We start from the raw sequence: 15641 nt of genomic DNA on the forward strand, positions 1-15641 counted from the left end.
GACTAAAACATCGCGCACTGTGTGGAGCTTGTTCACTTCCGACGTCTCTGGAGGAGAAGCCTCCTCCTACCTCCGTGAAGACCGTCAAGGTGCCAAGTCCTTTTTCTCCATTTAAGTAACTGAACATTTCTCTAGCCAAATTCTTTCTTTCAGAGAATCCTGAACTGTTTCATTTCTCATTGTGCCTTTTGCTCACCTGCTGTCTTTAATTTATAACACATCCAGTTGTTTATCATCATAATAATTGGGTTTTAAAAGAGAGAAATGGTAAGTATATATGCTTAAATTCACACACTTATCTAGAACTGGAGATAATTTTAAATACAAAAAAAAGGGAAAAATGAATAAGACAAAGTGTCATAAAGCAATGTATAATGTTATATACATGTTAGAGAAGCAGAGAGACAGAAAACATCCTCTTGGGGAGATGTTGAGCAGAGTGATGACAGCCACAATGAGCATGTGTGTAGATGTTGGAGCAGAGGGTCTTCTTTAACTGCAGCACTCAGAACCTGAGTGAGGAGGCAGAAGAGAATGACTTTGCATAAGTGCAACTTGACAATAACGATTTATGCTATATTTCAGAACAGATGAACCAAATGATAATACCTGACTTCAGGAAAACTTGACTTGACGTTATTGTGAAAAGAAGATTTAAGAAAGACAAAGCTCCTCAAACATGAGCTGATAGACTACTTCAATTTTAGAGGTAAGTTTTAGTGAAAAATATGAAAGAAAAATCATCCCTTAAGGGTCATAAACATTTATTGATACTAGAACTCTATCATATATGGGTTTCCATAAATTTTCTATGCATGAACTTTGAATACAACAACTGATGTTAATGATATCTGAGTTTGTGTAGGGCAGTAAAACATATTTATCCTAAGGAGATCAAAATAGAAATCTTGTTTTTAAAATATTTTAATAGATTCTTAGAAAACACTTTGGCCACAAATGTTCGCATTTTCACATTTTAATCTCTGGATCAGAAAATAAAGTTTATTTCTCCCAAAATAGATAAGTTCAGTTCTTCATTTAAGAGCTATGAAATTTTAAATAATACACAGTCTAAAATATTAAGTTAAAAAGAGATTATAGTTTTATACTCAAATCACTTACTCTTGTGTCTGTCTCTAGGAAAAATCATGTTAATGCTCCATGGAAAATTATAATCTAACATCAACTGATTTTATTTTATTGGGGTTGTTTCCACTGTCAAAAATTGGCCTGTTCTTCTTCATTCTCGTTGTTCTCATTTTCCTAATGGCCTTGTTTGGCAGCCTGTGCATGATTCTCCTCATCTTCCTGGACTCCCAGCTCCACACACCCATGTATTTTTTACTTAGTCAGTTCTCCATCATTGACTTGAATTACATCTCCACCATTGTCCCCAAAATGATTTCTAATTTTCTCTTTGGAAACAAATCTATCTCCTTCATTGGATATGGGGTTCAGAGCTTCTTTTTCTTGACTTTAGCAGGTGCGGAAGCGCTGCTCTTGACATCTATGGCGTGTGATCGTTATATAGCTATTTGCTTTCCTCTCCACTATCCCATTCGTATGAGCAAAAGAATGTGTGTGCTGATGATAAGAGGATCTTGGATAATGGGCTCTGTCAACTCTTGTGCCCACACCACATATGCCTTCCACATCCCTTACTGTTGATCCAGGGCCATCAACCATTTCTTCTGCGATGTCGCGGCCATGTTGACTCCGGCCTGCATGGATACCTGGGTCTATGAGTACACAGTGTTTGTGAGCACCACCCTCTTCCCCGTGTTTCGTTTCATTGGCATTGCATATTCTCATGGCGGTGTTCTCCTTGCTGTCCACCGCATGCACTCAGCAGAAGGGAGGAAGAAGGCCTATTCCACCTGCAGCACCCACCTGACTGTGGTGACTTTCTATTATGTGCCACTTGTTTACACTTATCTACACCCAAGATCCCTAAGATCGCCAACAAAGGACAAGGTTCTGGCTGTCTTCTACACCATCCTGACCCCACTGCTCAGCCCCATTGTCTACAGCCTGAGAAACAGAGAGGTGATGGGGGCCCTCAGAAGAGTGATTCAGAGAATCTGCCCTGTGAAAATGGAGACAGAGCTTTTTGCATGTGTAGCCAGGACTTGGATATACGTTCATTCACCAGTGTACAGAATTAAAAATATTATTTTATGCTTAGGGTGCAAGGACCACAATTAATCGAGAGAAGAAGATTATCACTTAGGTCTGGACAAAATTCTCTTGTAAATATATATGCATGTGAGTATATATATACATATATAAAATTCTAAGCCTTATCTTTTTTCTTCATGATGCTTTTTCCCATCAATTTCAAATAAATTTCCAAATTAATTTATTTTTTGCTGATGTGATGTTGATGATAATTATTGTTTGTCATGCAGCAACGAAAGGAGAAACTAACTGAAGTTGTCATTCATCATAGCAGTTCTACTATTTTCAAAAATATCTAAAACAAAAATAAATTTTTCCTGAATGTCAAGATCTAATTGAAAGTCAGAAGACTTCTTGTTATTCTCATAGTAAACCTGTAATTTACCATGCCAGTTAGTCTTTCTTTTAATTTAAAGAAACTTATCATTACAGGTATTTAGCTGAGACTTCAAGAATTCATCAGGGGTTCAGAATTCCTTATACTACTCTGAGTGGAATATGAGAGGTTTATGTCTCTAATAGGGTGATGAATGCTAAGGAAACGATTTAATTTCAGGTATACCTCAGGATCAACAATAAAAACGTGGAGGTGCTAACAGAGGTCAAGGAAATTGTGCAGTTAATTATACGATGAGTGGCTCAAAGGTTTAGTCAAATTAGTGGGAATTCATTAATCAAGGACATTCCCACACCCATCACTGGTTTTCTACATATACTGTTTGCATCCTAAGTAATGTTAAGAAACAAATTCAACTGAATAAATTTTAAAGGTTGTATTGGTTATATTTAATGAATCGGGCAACATCCCATCTAGTAAACAGAAAGGAGCTCTGAAGAACTTTACACAATGAAACACTCTTATAGGCAGAAGCAGGCAGGGCAAGAAAGTTACTCTTGCAAAGAGCTGATTGTTTCAGGCAAGGTCACCTTCCCTTGGGGGATGGCAGGAGTCCATTAGGTGGGTTACGTCACTGGTGCTGAAGGGGTAATTCCAGATTGACTGGTTTGAGACTCCAACCCTGTGGAAGGTTGAAATTGTAATTAAGTTTGGTATCAAATCTCAGTTTTGTGATTTGGGCTTAGCGCATACGACTCCATTCTGAACCTTTTGTCTCTTTTTTAATAGTAGCCACTGCTACTCGTAGCATTAGATAATGTCTCTCAGATGAGATTTTATTCCCCATTACTGCATCTCATAGCTCTACTGAAATATGTTGAGAGAAGCCAACATCTATGGATCAATTTTACTCATTGATATTATGGCTCAGTCGCTATCACAAATAGATCCCACCATTACATCCAATAAAAATCCATCAGCTCCAGTAAACTCCCTCGGTGAAATGCCCATCAGTGATGAGTGCAGAAACGCTCTTTACCCTCTCAGGTATGGCAGGAGGGGAAGGGTCATACTCCACAGAATTTGAAGGGCACAGCACAAAATGAAAATACGAGGCTTCTTGTTCAAAAAGCAGGAAAGACTACCACTATTGGTGCTAAAGTATAAAGTTTCTTCCTTCAGAATTAATTTATTAGCTATAAAATGAAATACAAATTACAAACAATATGTTTGTATTATAATTTTATATATAATCAATAGATATAGTTTATTATGTAATATCAATATTGGTCATAAGATTTTTCTGGAACTCTTTTCTCCAAATTTATCTTCATCAAAATTTATAGTTTTAGGAACTTCGGTTGTTGTCAATATAATTGAAAATATTGTCAGTCACTGGTGGCAAATGCTAAGTTGCAATTACGTTTTGGTGATTTTTAATTTTGAGAAGAATCTGCTTAAGTTATCGGAGATATTAAGAGTGTTTGTGGGTTATGAAAATTTGGACTGAATTTCTGATACCTTATATAAAAATATAAATTACAGTAAAGATAGAGCTAATGATTCTCAAGGAGAATTTTTTATAAAAAAATTTCTCTTATGAATAAATTTCAACCTATCCATATCAGCCAATTTCATGTAACTCTGAATTTAATTTTAAATATAAAGCTAATAAATGGCATTTTAAAATAAAAAATCTGAATGAAAATAAACTTAAAGCTTCCAAATGATGGTCTCACTATTTCAAATCATGCTTATTGCTACCTAACTTCAATGAAAAGGACACATTCTGACAATTATTTCACGTTTATTCTTTATAAATAAATGAACCTACATTGTTGATTTGACTTCCATATGACTTTCTTTGACAAGGAAAAGAGCTTAAGAGAGATTGTCATCTATGAGCTTAATTTTAAAGAAGTGAGAAAGAAAAAAGCAGACTGACAGTTGTCTACTCAGCTTGTCTGATTAAACAGCTGGGTCACGCGGTCCTGTTGATCATCACTAACTGGAGTCGGGAAGACCTGTAGGGGGAGCTCTCACACCTTGTCACATGTCATCAATTACTCCAAACAAGAAGACACAGAAGCTTGAATCTCTGACAGAAAGTACAACTACTTCACCACTGAAGGGAGATTTCTCTCTCTACCTGCCAGTAGCCCAGCCAATAAGAAACGCCACAGCTCAGCCACCGAGAAGTTGTTGCCACCCTGAACTTCTACTTTTCCCCAATGAACTTCGTTTAGAATAGACCATCCTTACTCTCTTCTTTCATTATAAAAGCATGCTCCTCTCCTTTCTTGTCTGGATTTGCCTGTGGTTCACTATAGCATGCACATCCCAAATGGGAATTCTTTTGGCTATTCCAAAATAAACTCATTTTGAGGGTAAAAATAATAAAATTAGCTTTAACGTTGACAAAACATATTTCTATATATTTTATCCTGAATAATGTCAAATGACGTGCGACAAGAAAGGCCCGTTTGGTCTTTTTTTTTTTAAGATTTAATTTTTTTTCCTTTTTCTCCCCAAAGCCCCCCGGGTACACAGTTGTATATGCTTCGTTGTGGGTCCTTCTAGTTGTGACATGTGGGACGCTGCCTCAGCGTGGTTTGATGAGCAGTGCCATGTCCACGCCTAGGATTTGAACCAACGAAACACTGGCCGCGTGCAGCGGAGTGCGCGAACTTAACCACTCGGCCACGGGGCCAGCTCCCTGTTTGGTCTTTTTGTCCCTCTTTATAATGGCTGTTTTTAAATGTGTGCTTTTTAACTCTGATGAAGTAAGATTTCATATAAGATCTACTTTATGGACTGTATTAGATCAAGTGGAGATAAGCAAGTAATATGGTTGGGATGACAATGTTACATTTTTAAAATGGCAAATAAAAGAAATGTGCTATGGAGGGCAGATCTCAGAACTGCATTTGTTGATATGCATCTAGAAGATAGAGTAAATGTTAGATATCAAATTGTAATTAAAAATATTTAAACACTATACACTAAAGCTATCCAAATACTGAATAGTTTCATTTCCTATATACATTTATTTTATATATGATACAAATATTTTACATATATTTATATGTAATGTGTATATTATCTATATTATCTGTATACTATTACATTTATCTTGAAAAGAGAAGATTGTTATATATGCCTGTCAAAACAAATATGTAAGGGCAAAATGAAAGTGGTGGCTATACATAAAGAGTGGAAACTAAGAAACCCTTAGACGAGGCTTTCAATATCCACAAGGAACCCTCTGTTCTGTGAATGTTACAAAGTAACATAGATCACTCAGGGGCACTGTTTGGCCGGTTGCTAAACCACAGTTGTGTGTGTGGTCTGACCAGTAATCAGTTATCTAAGTAATTTAGTCTGTGCGCTGTAACCAGTCTTTGTTTAAAGGTAGTTGGCAGGAAGAAAATATGAAAGAGGAGTGGGGTGTAAATAGATTATAAAATCAAAACTGATTTTCCAATGATAAATGTTAGTGTCGTTTCTCCTGAGGCTTGTGCGTTAACGGAGGACTCAATAATATATTCTGTCTGTTTTTCAAAGGTGAGTTAGGGGGTTTATGGAACAACGACAAAAAAACCAAAAAACTTTTATTTGGGAACAAAGAAAAGGCATCAGGATTACCCAGTAATTGGAATTCACAGTGTGATTGCTTTGTTCTCACGGACACTGTTCACAGGGAGTTTCCAGTTCGTGGTTTGCTTTCTCCAACTTGAACATCACCTGGCCTCCCACAGAGACTATTTACGAAAAACAGGGCAGGTTAAAAGCTCAGGGACTCAGTAAAGATTTACATTGTCTCTCACATAACATGAAAAAAAGGCTTGAAAGCAGCTTTGTTTCCTTTGCTAACCAACTTCCGAGAGCTGGGAGCCCTGCCAGTTCAACTCCTTCCTGGACAGGCCAGGGCACTTGTTAGAGTCTACACTATAACAATAACAACTTAGAACTAAGTAGGAGAAATTACAAGCACTTGCACCTGTAGTTTGGATCCAAAAAGAAAAGCTTGTTAAAACATCCCTGGGGTTTCCAACTCAGCTCTCCCAGGCATTTTGGAAAGTAATGAGGTCCCACATGAACATAAGGAGAATTTGGCAACAGTGAGATAAAAAAGAAACTTTGAGAACAAGTTTTAGGTTTGCCTCATGCAATTCTCATACACAATGCATGGACCTTTCGCGTCTCATTAAACTCGGTGTGTCTGTGTTGACAAGCACATCGAGAAGAACTCATTTTCACCCAAATATTCATTTTTACATTACTTTTGAACAGATGCCTTTTTGAAAATCTTAAAAAAACAAACCTTTCAAACAGTTGGCTAACACGCATGAACTAACACTCATTCAGTTTTTAAATTACGGATAATATCCGTATTAACATTATAATGACTCTGTACTACAGATTGACACGGTACATCGTAACAGCTCCGAAGGATTCTTCCTTGATGCATCTCAACACATCCTTGAAGCACCTCAACATGGACTGGAGAGGAGGCACTTGGAAGGAAATCAGAATGTACACTAAATAATACAGTCAACTTTTGGGGCGTGGATGGAAGTGGGGGGCCTCCATTTAAAAAGTAAAGTATGGTGGCACTGCCCCACTGGTCGGGGAACAGGACACCTTGTAAAGTGTGCCAGGAGTGTAACCTGTTTGGAAGGTGCGGTTCGCTCCAGGGTACATGTTGGGGGAGTAGGCGGGAGCCGCTGCTGCGTAGCCCATGGGGAAACCAGCTGGATAACCAATTCCTTTGGCATTGGCATAGGGAACCCCAGAAGAACCAGGGCTATAAACAGGATTCATGATTTCAAGAACATGACATCCACAACCACGGCTAAGACAGAGGTCCAGATCAGCGCTGTCCAACAGCACTTTCTGCAGCGATGAAGCTCTTCTCCATGTGGGCCGTCCGATAAGCACCCATCACCTAAAAGTAACAATCGCTCCCCTCGCCGCGGCGGGCGGCCTGGGCCTCGCTGACCAGCGCGCCGGCCAGGGGAGCGCCGCGAGGCCTGCTCCGATGCGGGGCCCGAGCCGCCAGGGCCAGTGTCCGCCGCCGCCGCGGGCCTCTCCCCTGCTCCGCGCCCGGCGCGCCTCTCCGCAGCCCGCGCGACCCGCCCACGCTGCTGCATCTTTTGTTTTTATATATTCTTTGATATTTTTGTTTTTCTCCCAACATTGTAGTATGAAAATTATTTTATAAATGAGTAAGTTGAAAGACATATACAGTCAATGCTCATATTTCTACCTTCATTTAACTGTTTGTTTTATTTGTTTTATCCCATATCTATATATTTATGAATGCCTTTCTCTATTTAGTCCATTTTATTTATCTATTTTATTTGTTTCAAAGTGAATTTCAGACACTGGTACACTTTAGCCCCTGAACATTTGAGGATAGATATATAATATTAACTAACTAGAGTTGTTTGCTTAGTTTTAAATTTTATTTCTATATTTTCAATTAAAAAATTAGTATGTAAAACTACATATGCTATATTTTTACTTAAATACAATTAGATACACAAATTTAAGTGTACCACTCAATGAATTCTGGCAAATGCATACACCCACGTAGTGTGTTGCATTTATCCTGCAGAAAATTTCTTCCTCCTATGCCCATTCCCGTTAATCCTTGCCCCAAACCCCAGAAGCTTCAACATCGTTCTGACTTTTTACCACCTTGGATTAGTTTGTTTTCTGGACGTTTATACTAGTGGAGTTCTATGGCATCCAGTTTTGAGTAAGAGTTCTGTCATTCTACATGTTTTTGAGATTCACCCATGTTGTAGTATGTATAAATACTTGATTTGTTGCTGTTGGTTAATTTAAACTCTTTTCTTTTGAGAGATAATTTTAGATTCATATGCTATTGTAAGATATAATGTAGAGAGATACTAAGTAACTTTTACCCATCTTTCCTCAAGGATGACATCTTACAAAACTAAAGTACAATAATTATAACCAGCACAGAAACATTGATAAAATTTATCAATATTTCTCAGATTTTCCTAGTTTTACTTTTCTCAAAAGTATGTGTGTAGGTGTGTGCGTTTAGTTCTATGTAAGTTTATTATGAATGTAGGTTAGAGTGTCCTCCACTGTGGTCAAGATACAGATCAGGTTCATTACCATGAGAGTCCATCAGTTTGCCATTTACTGCCATACCAACACACCCTCCCCTAATTCGTGGAAATCATTAATTTATTCTCAACTCTATAATTCCATCATGAATTACATGAATTTATGTATATTACATAAATATTATATGAGAGGAGTTTTATACACTATATAATTTTTCAGGACTGGCTTTTTTTCACTGAGCATAATTGTCTGGAGATTCATTCAAGTCATTGAATGTAACAATTCCAAAAACTTAGACCATTTTTAATTAATTTGTTTTTATGTTGGAAATGGAAACATCTTGTATATTTTTTAACACTAGAAAAGAGGGGACTGGTGAAAGAGAAAGTTGACTAATATAAAGTTATTACCATGCAAGCTGTAGTTGAAATTATTCTGTTTAATATAATAAATTTATATAATAAATTTAAAAATCTCAAACTACACTTCAACATACTAAACTTTTGAGATGGAATGAAAATAGTTAATAAGAGAAATTTTATAGGAGCTAATGTCTGCATTTAAAAAAAACCTTAAATAAACAACCTAACCTTGAAGTTTCCAAAGAACTAGTAAAAGAATAAATTAAGTCCTAAGTTTGTAGTAGAAATAAATAAAACTGAGACTGAAAACAATAAAAGAGATGAATTAACCTGAGAAATGCTTTTTTTTAAAGGTAAACAAAATTGGCGAAAATTTGGCTGGACTAATCAAGAAAAAAAAGAAAGAGGGGTCAAAAAATACAATCAAAAATGAAAGATTACACATTACAAATGATACCACAGAAATAAAAAGGCCCATTACGTATTATTATGAACAACTATATGCTAACAATTTAGATGGTCTGGAAGAAATGGATGAATTTCTAGAAATGTAAAATCTACCAAGACTGTCATGAAGAAACAGAAATGATATCTACATATACAATGTAATATTATTCAGCCATAAAAAAGAGTGAAATCTTGCCATTTGTGACCATGTTGTTGGACCCTGAGAACATTATGCTAAATACAATAAGTCAGACAGAGAAAGACAAATACTGTAGGATCTCTCTTATATGTGGAATATATCTATACAAACACACACTATTTATACACACTATGTACTATACACCATGTATATACTCTATAATATGTATGCTAGATATGTATGCTATGTACTATAGATAGATCGATCGATAGATAGATACAAGCTCATGGATACAGAGACCAGACTGGTGGTTGCCAGGGGTGGGAGGAAGGAGATGGGAGAAATAGTTAAATTGCTGTTTGTTTTTGTCTAGTTTAAATCAATTGAACAAAAAAGTAGAAATAAAAAGAAGTAGAAAATCCAAACAGACTAATATCAAGGAAGAAGATTGAATTAGTAATCAAAAATCTTCCAACAAATGAAAGTCCAGGATCAGATGGCTTCACTTGTGAATCTGACTAAACAATTAAAGAAGAATTAACACCAATCCTTCTTAAACTGTTTCAAAAAACGGAAGAGAAAGGAACACTTCCGAACTCATTTTATAAGACCAGAATTATCCTGATAGCAAAGCCCGATTAGGACACTAGAAGAAAAGAAAATTACAGGCTAATATTGCTGATAAACATAGATGCAAAAATTCTCAAACAAAAATTAGCAAACTGAATTCAACAGCGTATTAAAAGAATCATATACCATAATAGAGTAGGACATATCCCTGCTATGAAAGGATGTTTCAATATGTGTAAATCAATAAATGTGACATTAGCAAAATGAAGAATAAAAATCATACAATCATTCCCATAGATACAGAGAAAGGATGTGAAAAACACTTAACATCATTTCAGGATCAAACATGATAGCTATAGTTCCCACTGTTGTATGATATATATGAATGTTGTTAAGAGAGTAAATTCTGAGTTATCATTAGGAGAAAAAATATTATTTTATTTCCATGTATTTTTATTGTATCTGTGTGAGATAATGAATGTTAGCTAAATTTATTGTGGTAATCACTTCTCAATATATGTGAGTCAAACATTTATGCTGTACACCTGAAACTCATACAGTGATGTATGTTAATTATATCTCAATGAAACTGAAAAAAGACCTCTCAAACTAGATATGGAAAGAATGCAATTCAACATAATAGAGACTATGCATGACAAGCCCACAGCTAACATCATACTCAACAGAAAAAGCTGAACACTTTCTCTCTGAGATTAAGAACAAGACAAGGGTGCCACTCTTGCCACTTCTAATTAACATAGTACTAAAATCCTAGCCAAAGCAGTTAGGAAAGAAAAATAAATAAAAGGCATCTGAATAAGAAAGGATGAAGTAAAATTTTCTCTGTTTGTAGTCGACATGATCTTACATATAGTAAACCCTAAAGACTCCACAAAAAACTGTTAAAACCAATAAATGAATTCAATAAACTTGCAGGTTATAAAATTAATATGCAAAATAAGTTACATTTCTATACACTAACAATATACTACCTGAAAAAGAAATTAAGATCTCATTTACAATAGCATCAAAAAGAATAAAATATTTAGGAATACATTTACTAAAGGAGGTGAAAATCTGTACACTGAAAACTATGAAATACTGATAAAAGAAACTGAAGACTCAAATAAGCTGAAAGATATCTTGCGCTCAAGCATGGAAAGAATTGATGCTGTTATAATGTCCGTTATACCCTAAATGGTCTACAGATTCAAAGCAATGCTTATCAACATCCGATGGCTTATTCCAAGAAATAGAAAAAAAATCTTAAAATTTGCATGGAACCCATAAGGCCCCAAATAGCTACAGCAGTCTTGATCAAGAACAAAGCTGATTTCAAGCTGTGTCACAAAGATATAGTAATCAAAACCATATGGTAATGGTATAAAAAAGACATAGGCCGCTAAAAAAGAAAAAAGAGAACAGAAATAAACCTGACTGATGTTTTTACAAAGGCACTAAGAAGGGGCTGGCCCCATGGCCGAGTCATTAAGCTTTGGTGGCTCAGGGTTTTGCCAGTTCGGATCCTGGGTGTAGACCTAGCACCACTCATCAGGCCATGCTGAGGTGGCGTCCCACACAGCACAACCAGGGGACCTACAAGTAGAGTATACGACTATGTACTGGGGGATTTGGGGAGAAAAAAAAGAAGATTGGCCACAGATGTTAGCTCAGGTGCCAATCTTTGAAAAAAAAAGGCACTAAGAATACACAGTGGGGAAGGGTATGGATGTTAGCTCAGGGCCAGTCTTCCTCAGCAAAAAGAGGAAGATCGGCAGTAGTTAGCCCAGGGGTAATCTTCCTCAAAGGAAAAAAATCATTAAAACTCAAAAAAGTAGCACAAATCTCCCTGGTAATGGTAAATGTACAGCCATAGTTAAATCTGCAATATGGTAATAGTGGTGTATAACTCACAACTCTAGTTTACAAGGTAAAAAAGTCAACGTGGCAAAAATAACCAAAAATTCAATAATCTGTCATTAGTTACACAATACTAAAAAAATTTCAATTGTAGCATCAAAAATCTAAAATTTGAGGAGGAGAAGAAACCAAAATATAAAGAATGTAAAATATATTGATGTTAAATTGTTAACAGTTCAAAATAGGATGTTATAAGTTTAAGGTATTTTATGTAAGCCTCATGGTAATCACAAAGAAAAATCTCATAGTAATTATTCAAAAGAACATGATAAAAAGTCAAAGCATACAGTTACCAAAAACATGAAAACACAAAAACACAGCAGGAAAAGGAAGAGAAACAAGGAACAATGGATATATAAAACAGCCAGAAAACAATTAATAAAATAGCAATAGTAAGTCCTACCTATATATAATTACTTAAAATTTAATCAAATTAAACTCTTCAATCAAAAGATAAAGAATGGGTGAATGGATAAAAACAAGACCCAGTGATATGCTGCCTACAAAACACTCATTATAATTTTAAGGACACACATAGGCTGAGAGTGAAGGGATGAGAAAAGACATTTCAGCAAAAGTTAAACAAAAAAAGAAGTGGTAGCTATACTTATCACAGACAAAATAGACTTTAAACTAAACATGATAAAAAGAGATAAGATTATTACATAATGATAAAGGGATCAACACATCAAGAAGATATAACAAGTGTAAATATTTATGCACCCAAGATCTGAGTAGCTAAATATATAAAACAAAAACTAGCAGACCTAAAAAGAGAAAGAAACAGCAATACAATAACTATTGGGGACTCTAATACCACATTCTCAACAACAGATGGATCATTCAGACAGAATCAATAAGAAAACAGTAAATTTGAGCAACACTATAGATCAAATGGACCTAACAAACATATAATGAACATTCTGTCCAGCAACAGCAGAATACACATTTTCTCAAGCTCACGTGAAATATTTTTCAACATATCATATGTTAGGCCACAAAATAAGTCATAGTAAATTTAGGAAGATTGCAATCATCCAACTATCTTCTCTGACCACAATGGCAAGAAACCAGCAATCAAAACAAGAGGAAAACTGGAAAATCCAAAATCACATGGAAGTTAGATAACATTATCCTGAAGAACCAATGGATCAAAAAAGAAATCAAAGAGGAAATAAAAAAGTTTCTTGAGACAAATGAAAATGGAAATACAACATACCAGAATTTATCGAAAGCAGCAAAAAGAGTTCTAAGAGGGAACTTCAAAGCAATGAGCACCTACATTAAGAAGCAAGAAAGATCCCAAATAAACGACCTAATTCTACACCTTTAGGAACAAGAAAAAGAACAAATTGAGCCCAAAGTTAGCAGAAAAAAAAGAAAATCATAAAGATTAGAGCAGAAATAAATTAAAGAGAACAGAAAAACAATAGAAAAGATTAACCAAACTGAGTTGATTCTTTAAAAAGATAAACAAACTCTTAGCTAGATTAACCAAGGGGAAAAGAGAAAGAACCCAAATCAAGAAAATTATAAATTAAAAAGGAGTTAACCTAGATTCACCAAGAAAGAAAAAGGCTCAGATAACGAAAATCAGAATTAAAAGAGAAGACGTTATAACTGATACCACAGACATTCAAAGGATCAAAACAGGCTACTATGAATATCTATATGTCAACAAACTGGACAACCTAGAAGAAATAAAAGAAAATTCTTAGAAACATACAACTTACCAAGAACCAATCAGGAAGAAGTAAAAAATCTGAATAGACCAATTACTAGTGAGGACATTGAACCAGTACTCAAAAGTCTCCCAGCAAAGAAAAGCCCAGGATCAGATAGTTTCACTGGTGAATTGTACCAAACTTTAAAAAAATCCTTCTCAAATTCTTCCCCAAAACTGAAGAGAAGTAAACACTCTCAAACTCATTTTACAAGGTCAACATTAAGCTGATACCCAAACCAGAAACAGATATTACTAGAAAAGAAAATTACAAGCCACTATCCCTGATGAATATCAATGCATGAATTATCAATAAAATACTAGTAAATTGAATCCAGCAGCACATTAAAAAGATCATTCACCATGTTAAAGTTGGGCTTACCCCTGGGATGCAAGAGTGTTTCAACATATGCAGAGCAATCAATGTGGTGCATCACATTAATAGAATGAAAGAAAAGAATTCTGTAATCATCTCAATAGACACAGAAAAAGCATTTGACAAAATTTAGCATCCATTCATTAAAAAAACTCAAAAATTTAAACATGGAACATATCTCAACATATTACAGGCCATATATGACAAGTCCACAGCTAACATCATACTCAAGAGCAAAAGGGTGAAAGATTTTTCTCTAAGATTAGAAACAGGACCAGAGTGCTCACTCTCACCACTCCTATTCAACAGAGTACTAGAAATCCTAGCTAGAGCAATCAGGCAAGAAGAAGACTGACAAATTATCAGAATTGGAAAGAACGAAATAAAATTGTTCCTATTTGCAGATGACATGATTTTATATAGAGAATATTTCAAAGATCCAACCAAAAATCTGTTAAATCTAATCAATAAATTGAGTAAAGTTATAGGATACAAAGTTAATATACAAAAATCAGTAGCATTTCTTACACTAGCAGTAAAATTTCTGAAAAAGAAATAAAGACATTGATCCAATTCACAATAGCATCAAAAACAATAAAATACTCAAGAACAAATTTAACTAAGGAGGTGAAAGATCTCTGCTGAAAACTACAAAACATTGATGAAGGAATTCAAAGAATGCAAGTGGAAAGGTATTCTGTGTTCATGCATCGGAAGAATTAATATTGTTAAAATGTCAATATTATCAAAAGCTATCTATAGATTCAGTGGAATCACTATCAAGTTTCTAATGGCGATTTTTACAGAAATAGAAATAATACTCCTAAAGTTTACATGGAATGACCAAAGACCCCAAATAGCCAAAGAAATTCTGAGAAAGAAGACCAAAGCTGGGAGAATCTCAGTTCCAGATTTCAAGATATAGTAGAATGCTATAGGCACCAAAATATTACAACACTGGCATAAAAACAGACGAATAGAAGAGCATTGAGAGCCCAGAAATACACCCAAGCTTGTGTGGTCAACTAATATCTGACAAGGGAGCTGAGAATGCTCCATGGTGAAAAGACAGTCTCTTCAATCAACGGTGCTGGGATGATTGCATATTCACATTTAAAAGAATGGAACTGAGCTCATGTCTTACACCACTTGCAAAAATTAACTTGAAATGGATTAGGCTTAAATGTAGGACCTGAAACAAGGAAATTGCTAGAAGAAAACTTAGGAATAAAGCTCCTTGACACGGATCTTGCAATAAACTTTTGTATATGGATTTTTTTGACGCATAAAGCACAGGAACAAAATAAAAAATAAACAAGTGGGACTACATCAAACAAAAAAGCTTTTGCATGACAAAAGAAACCATCAACCAAGTGAAAAGACAACACCTGGAATTGGAAAAAATATTTGCAAACCATGTATCTGATAAAGGGTTAATATCCAAAACATAAAAACTCATACAACTCAATGGCAACAAACAATGA

General features: G+C 35.3%; 1 pseudogene; it reads left to right on the forward strand.

Moving 5' to 3' along the window:
* The first annotated feature begins 1266 nt into the window (after positions 1 to 1266).
* Positions 1267 to 2046, forward strand: LOC139043575 (olfactory receptor 2L5-like; annotated as a pseudogene).
* The last annotated feature ends 13595 nt before the right edge of the window (positions 2047 to 15641 follow it).

Source organism: Equus asinus, unplaced genomic scaffold (assembly GCF_041296235.1).
Source record: "Equus asinus isolate D_3611 breed Donkey unplaced genomic scaffold, EquAss-T2T_v2 contig_3, whole genome shotgun sequence".
Classification (NCBI taxonomy): domain Eukaryota; kingdom Metazoa; phylum Chordata; class Mammalia; order Perissodactyla; family Equidae; genus Equus; species Equus asinus.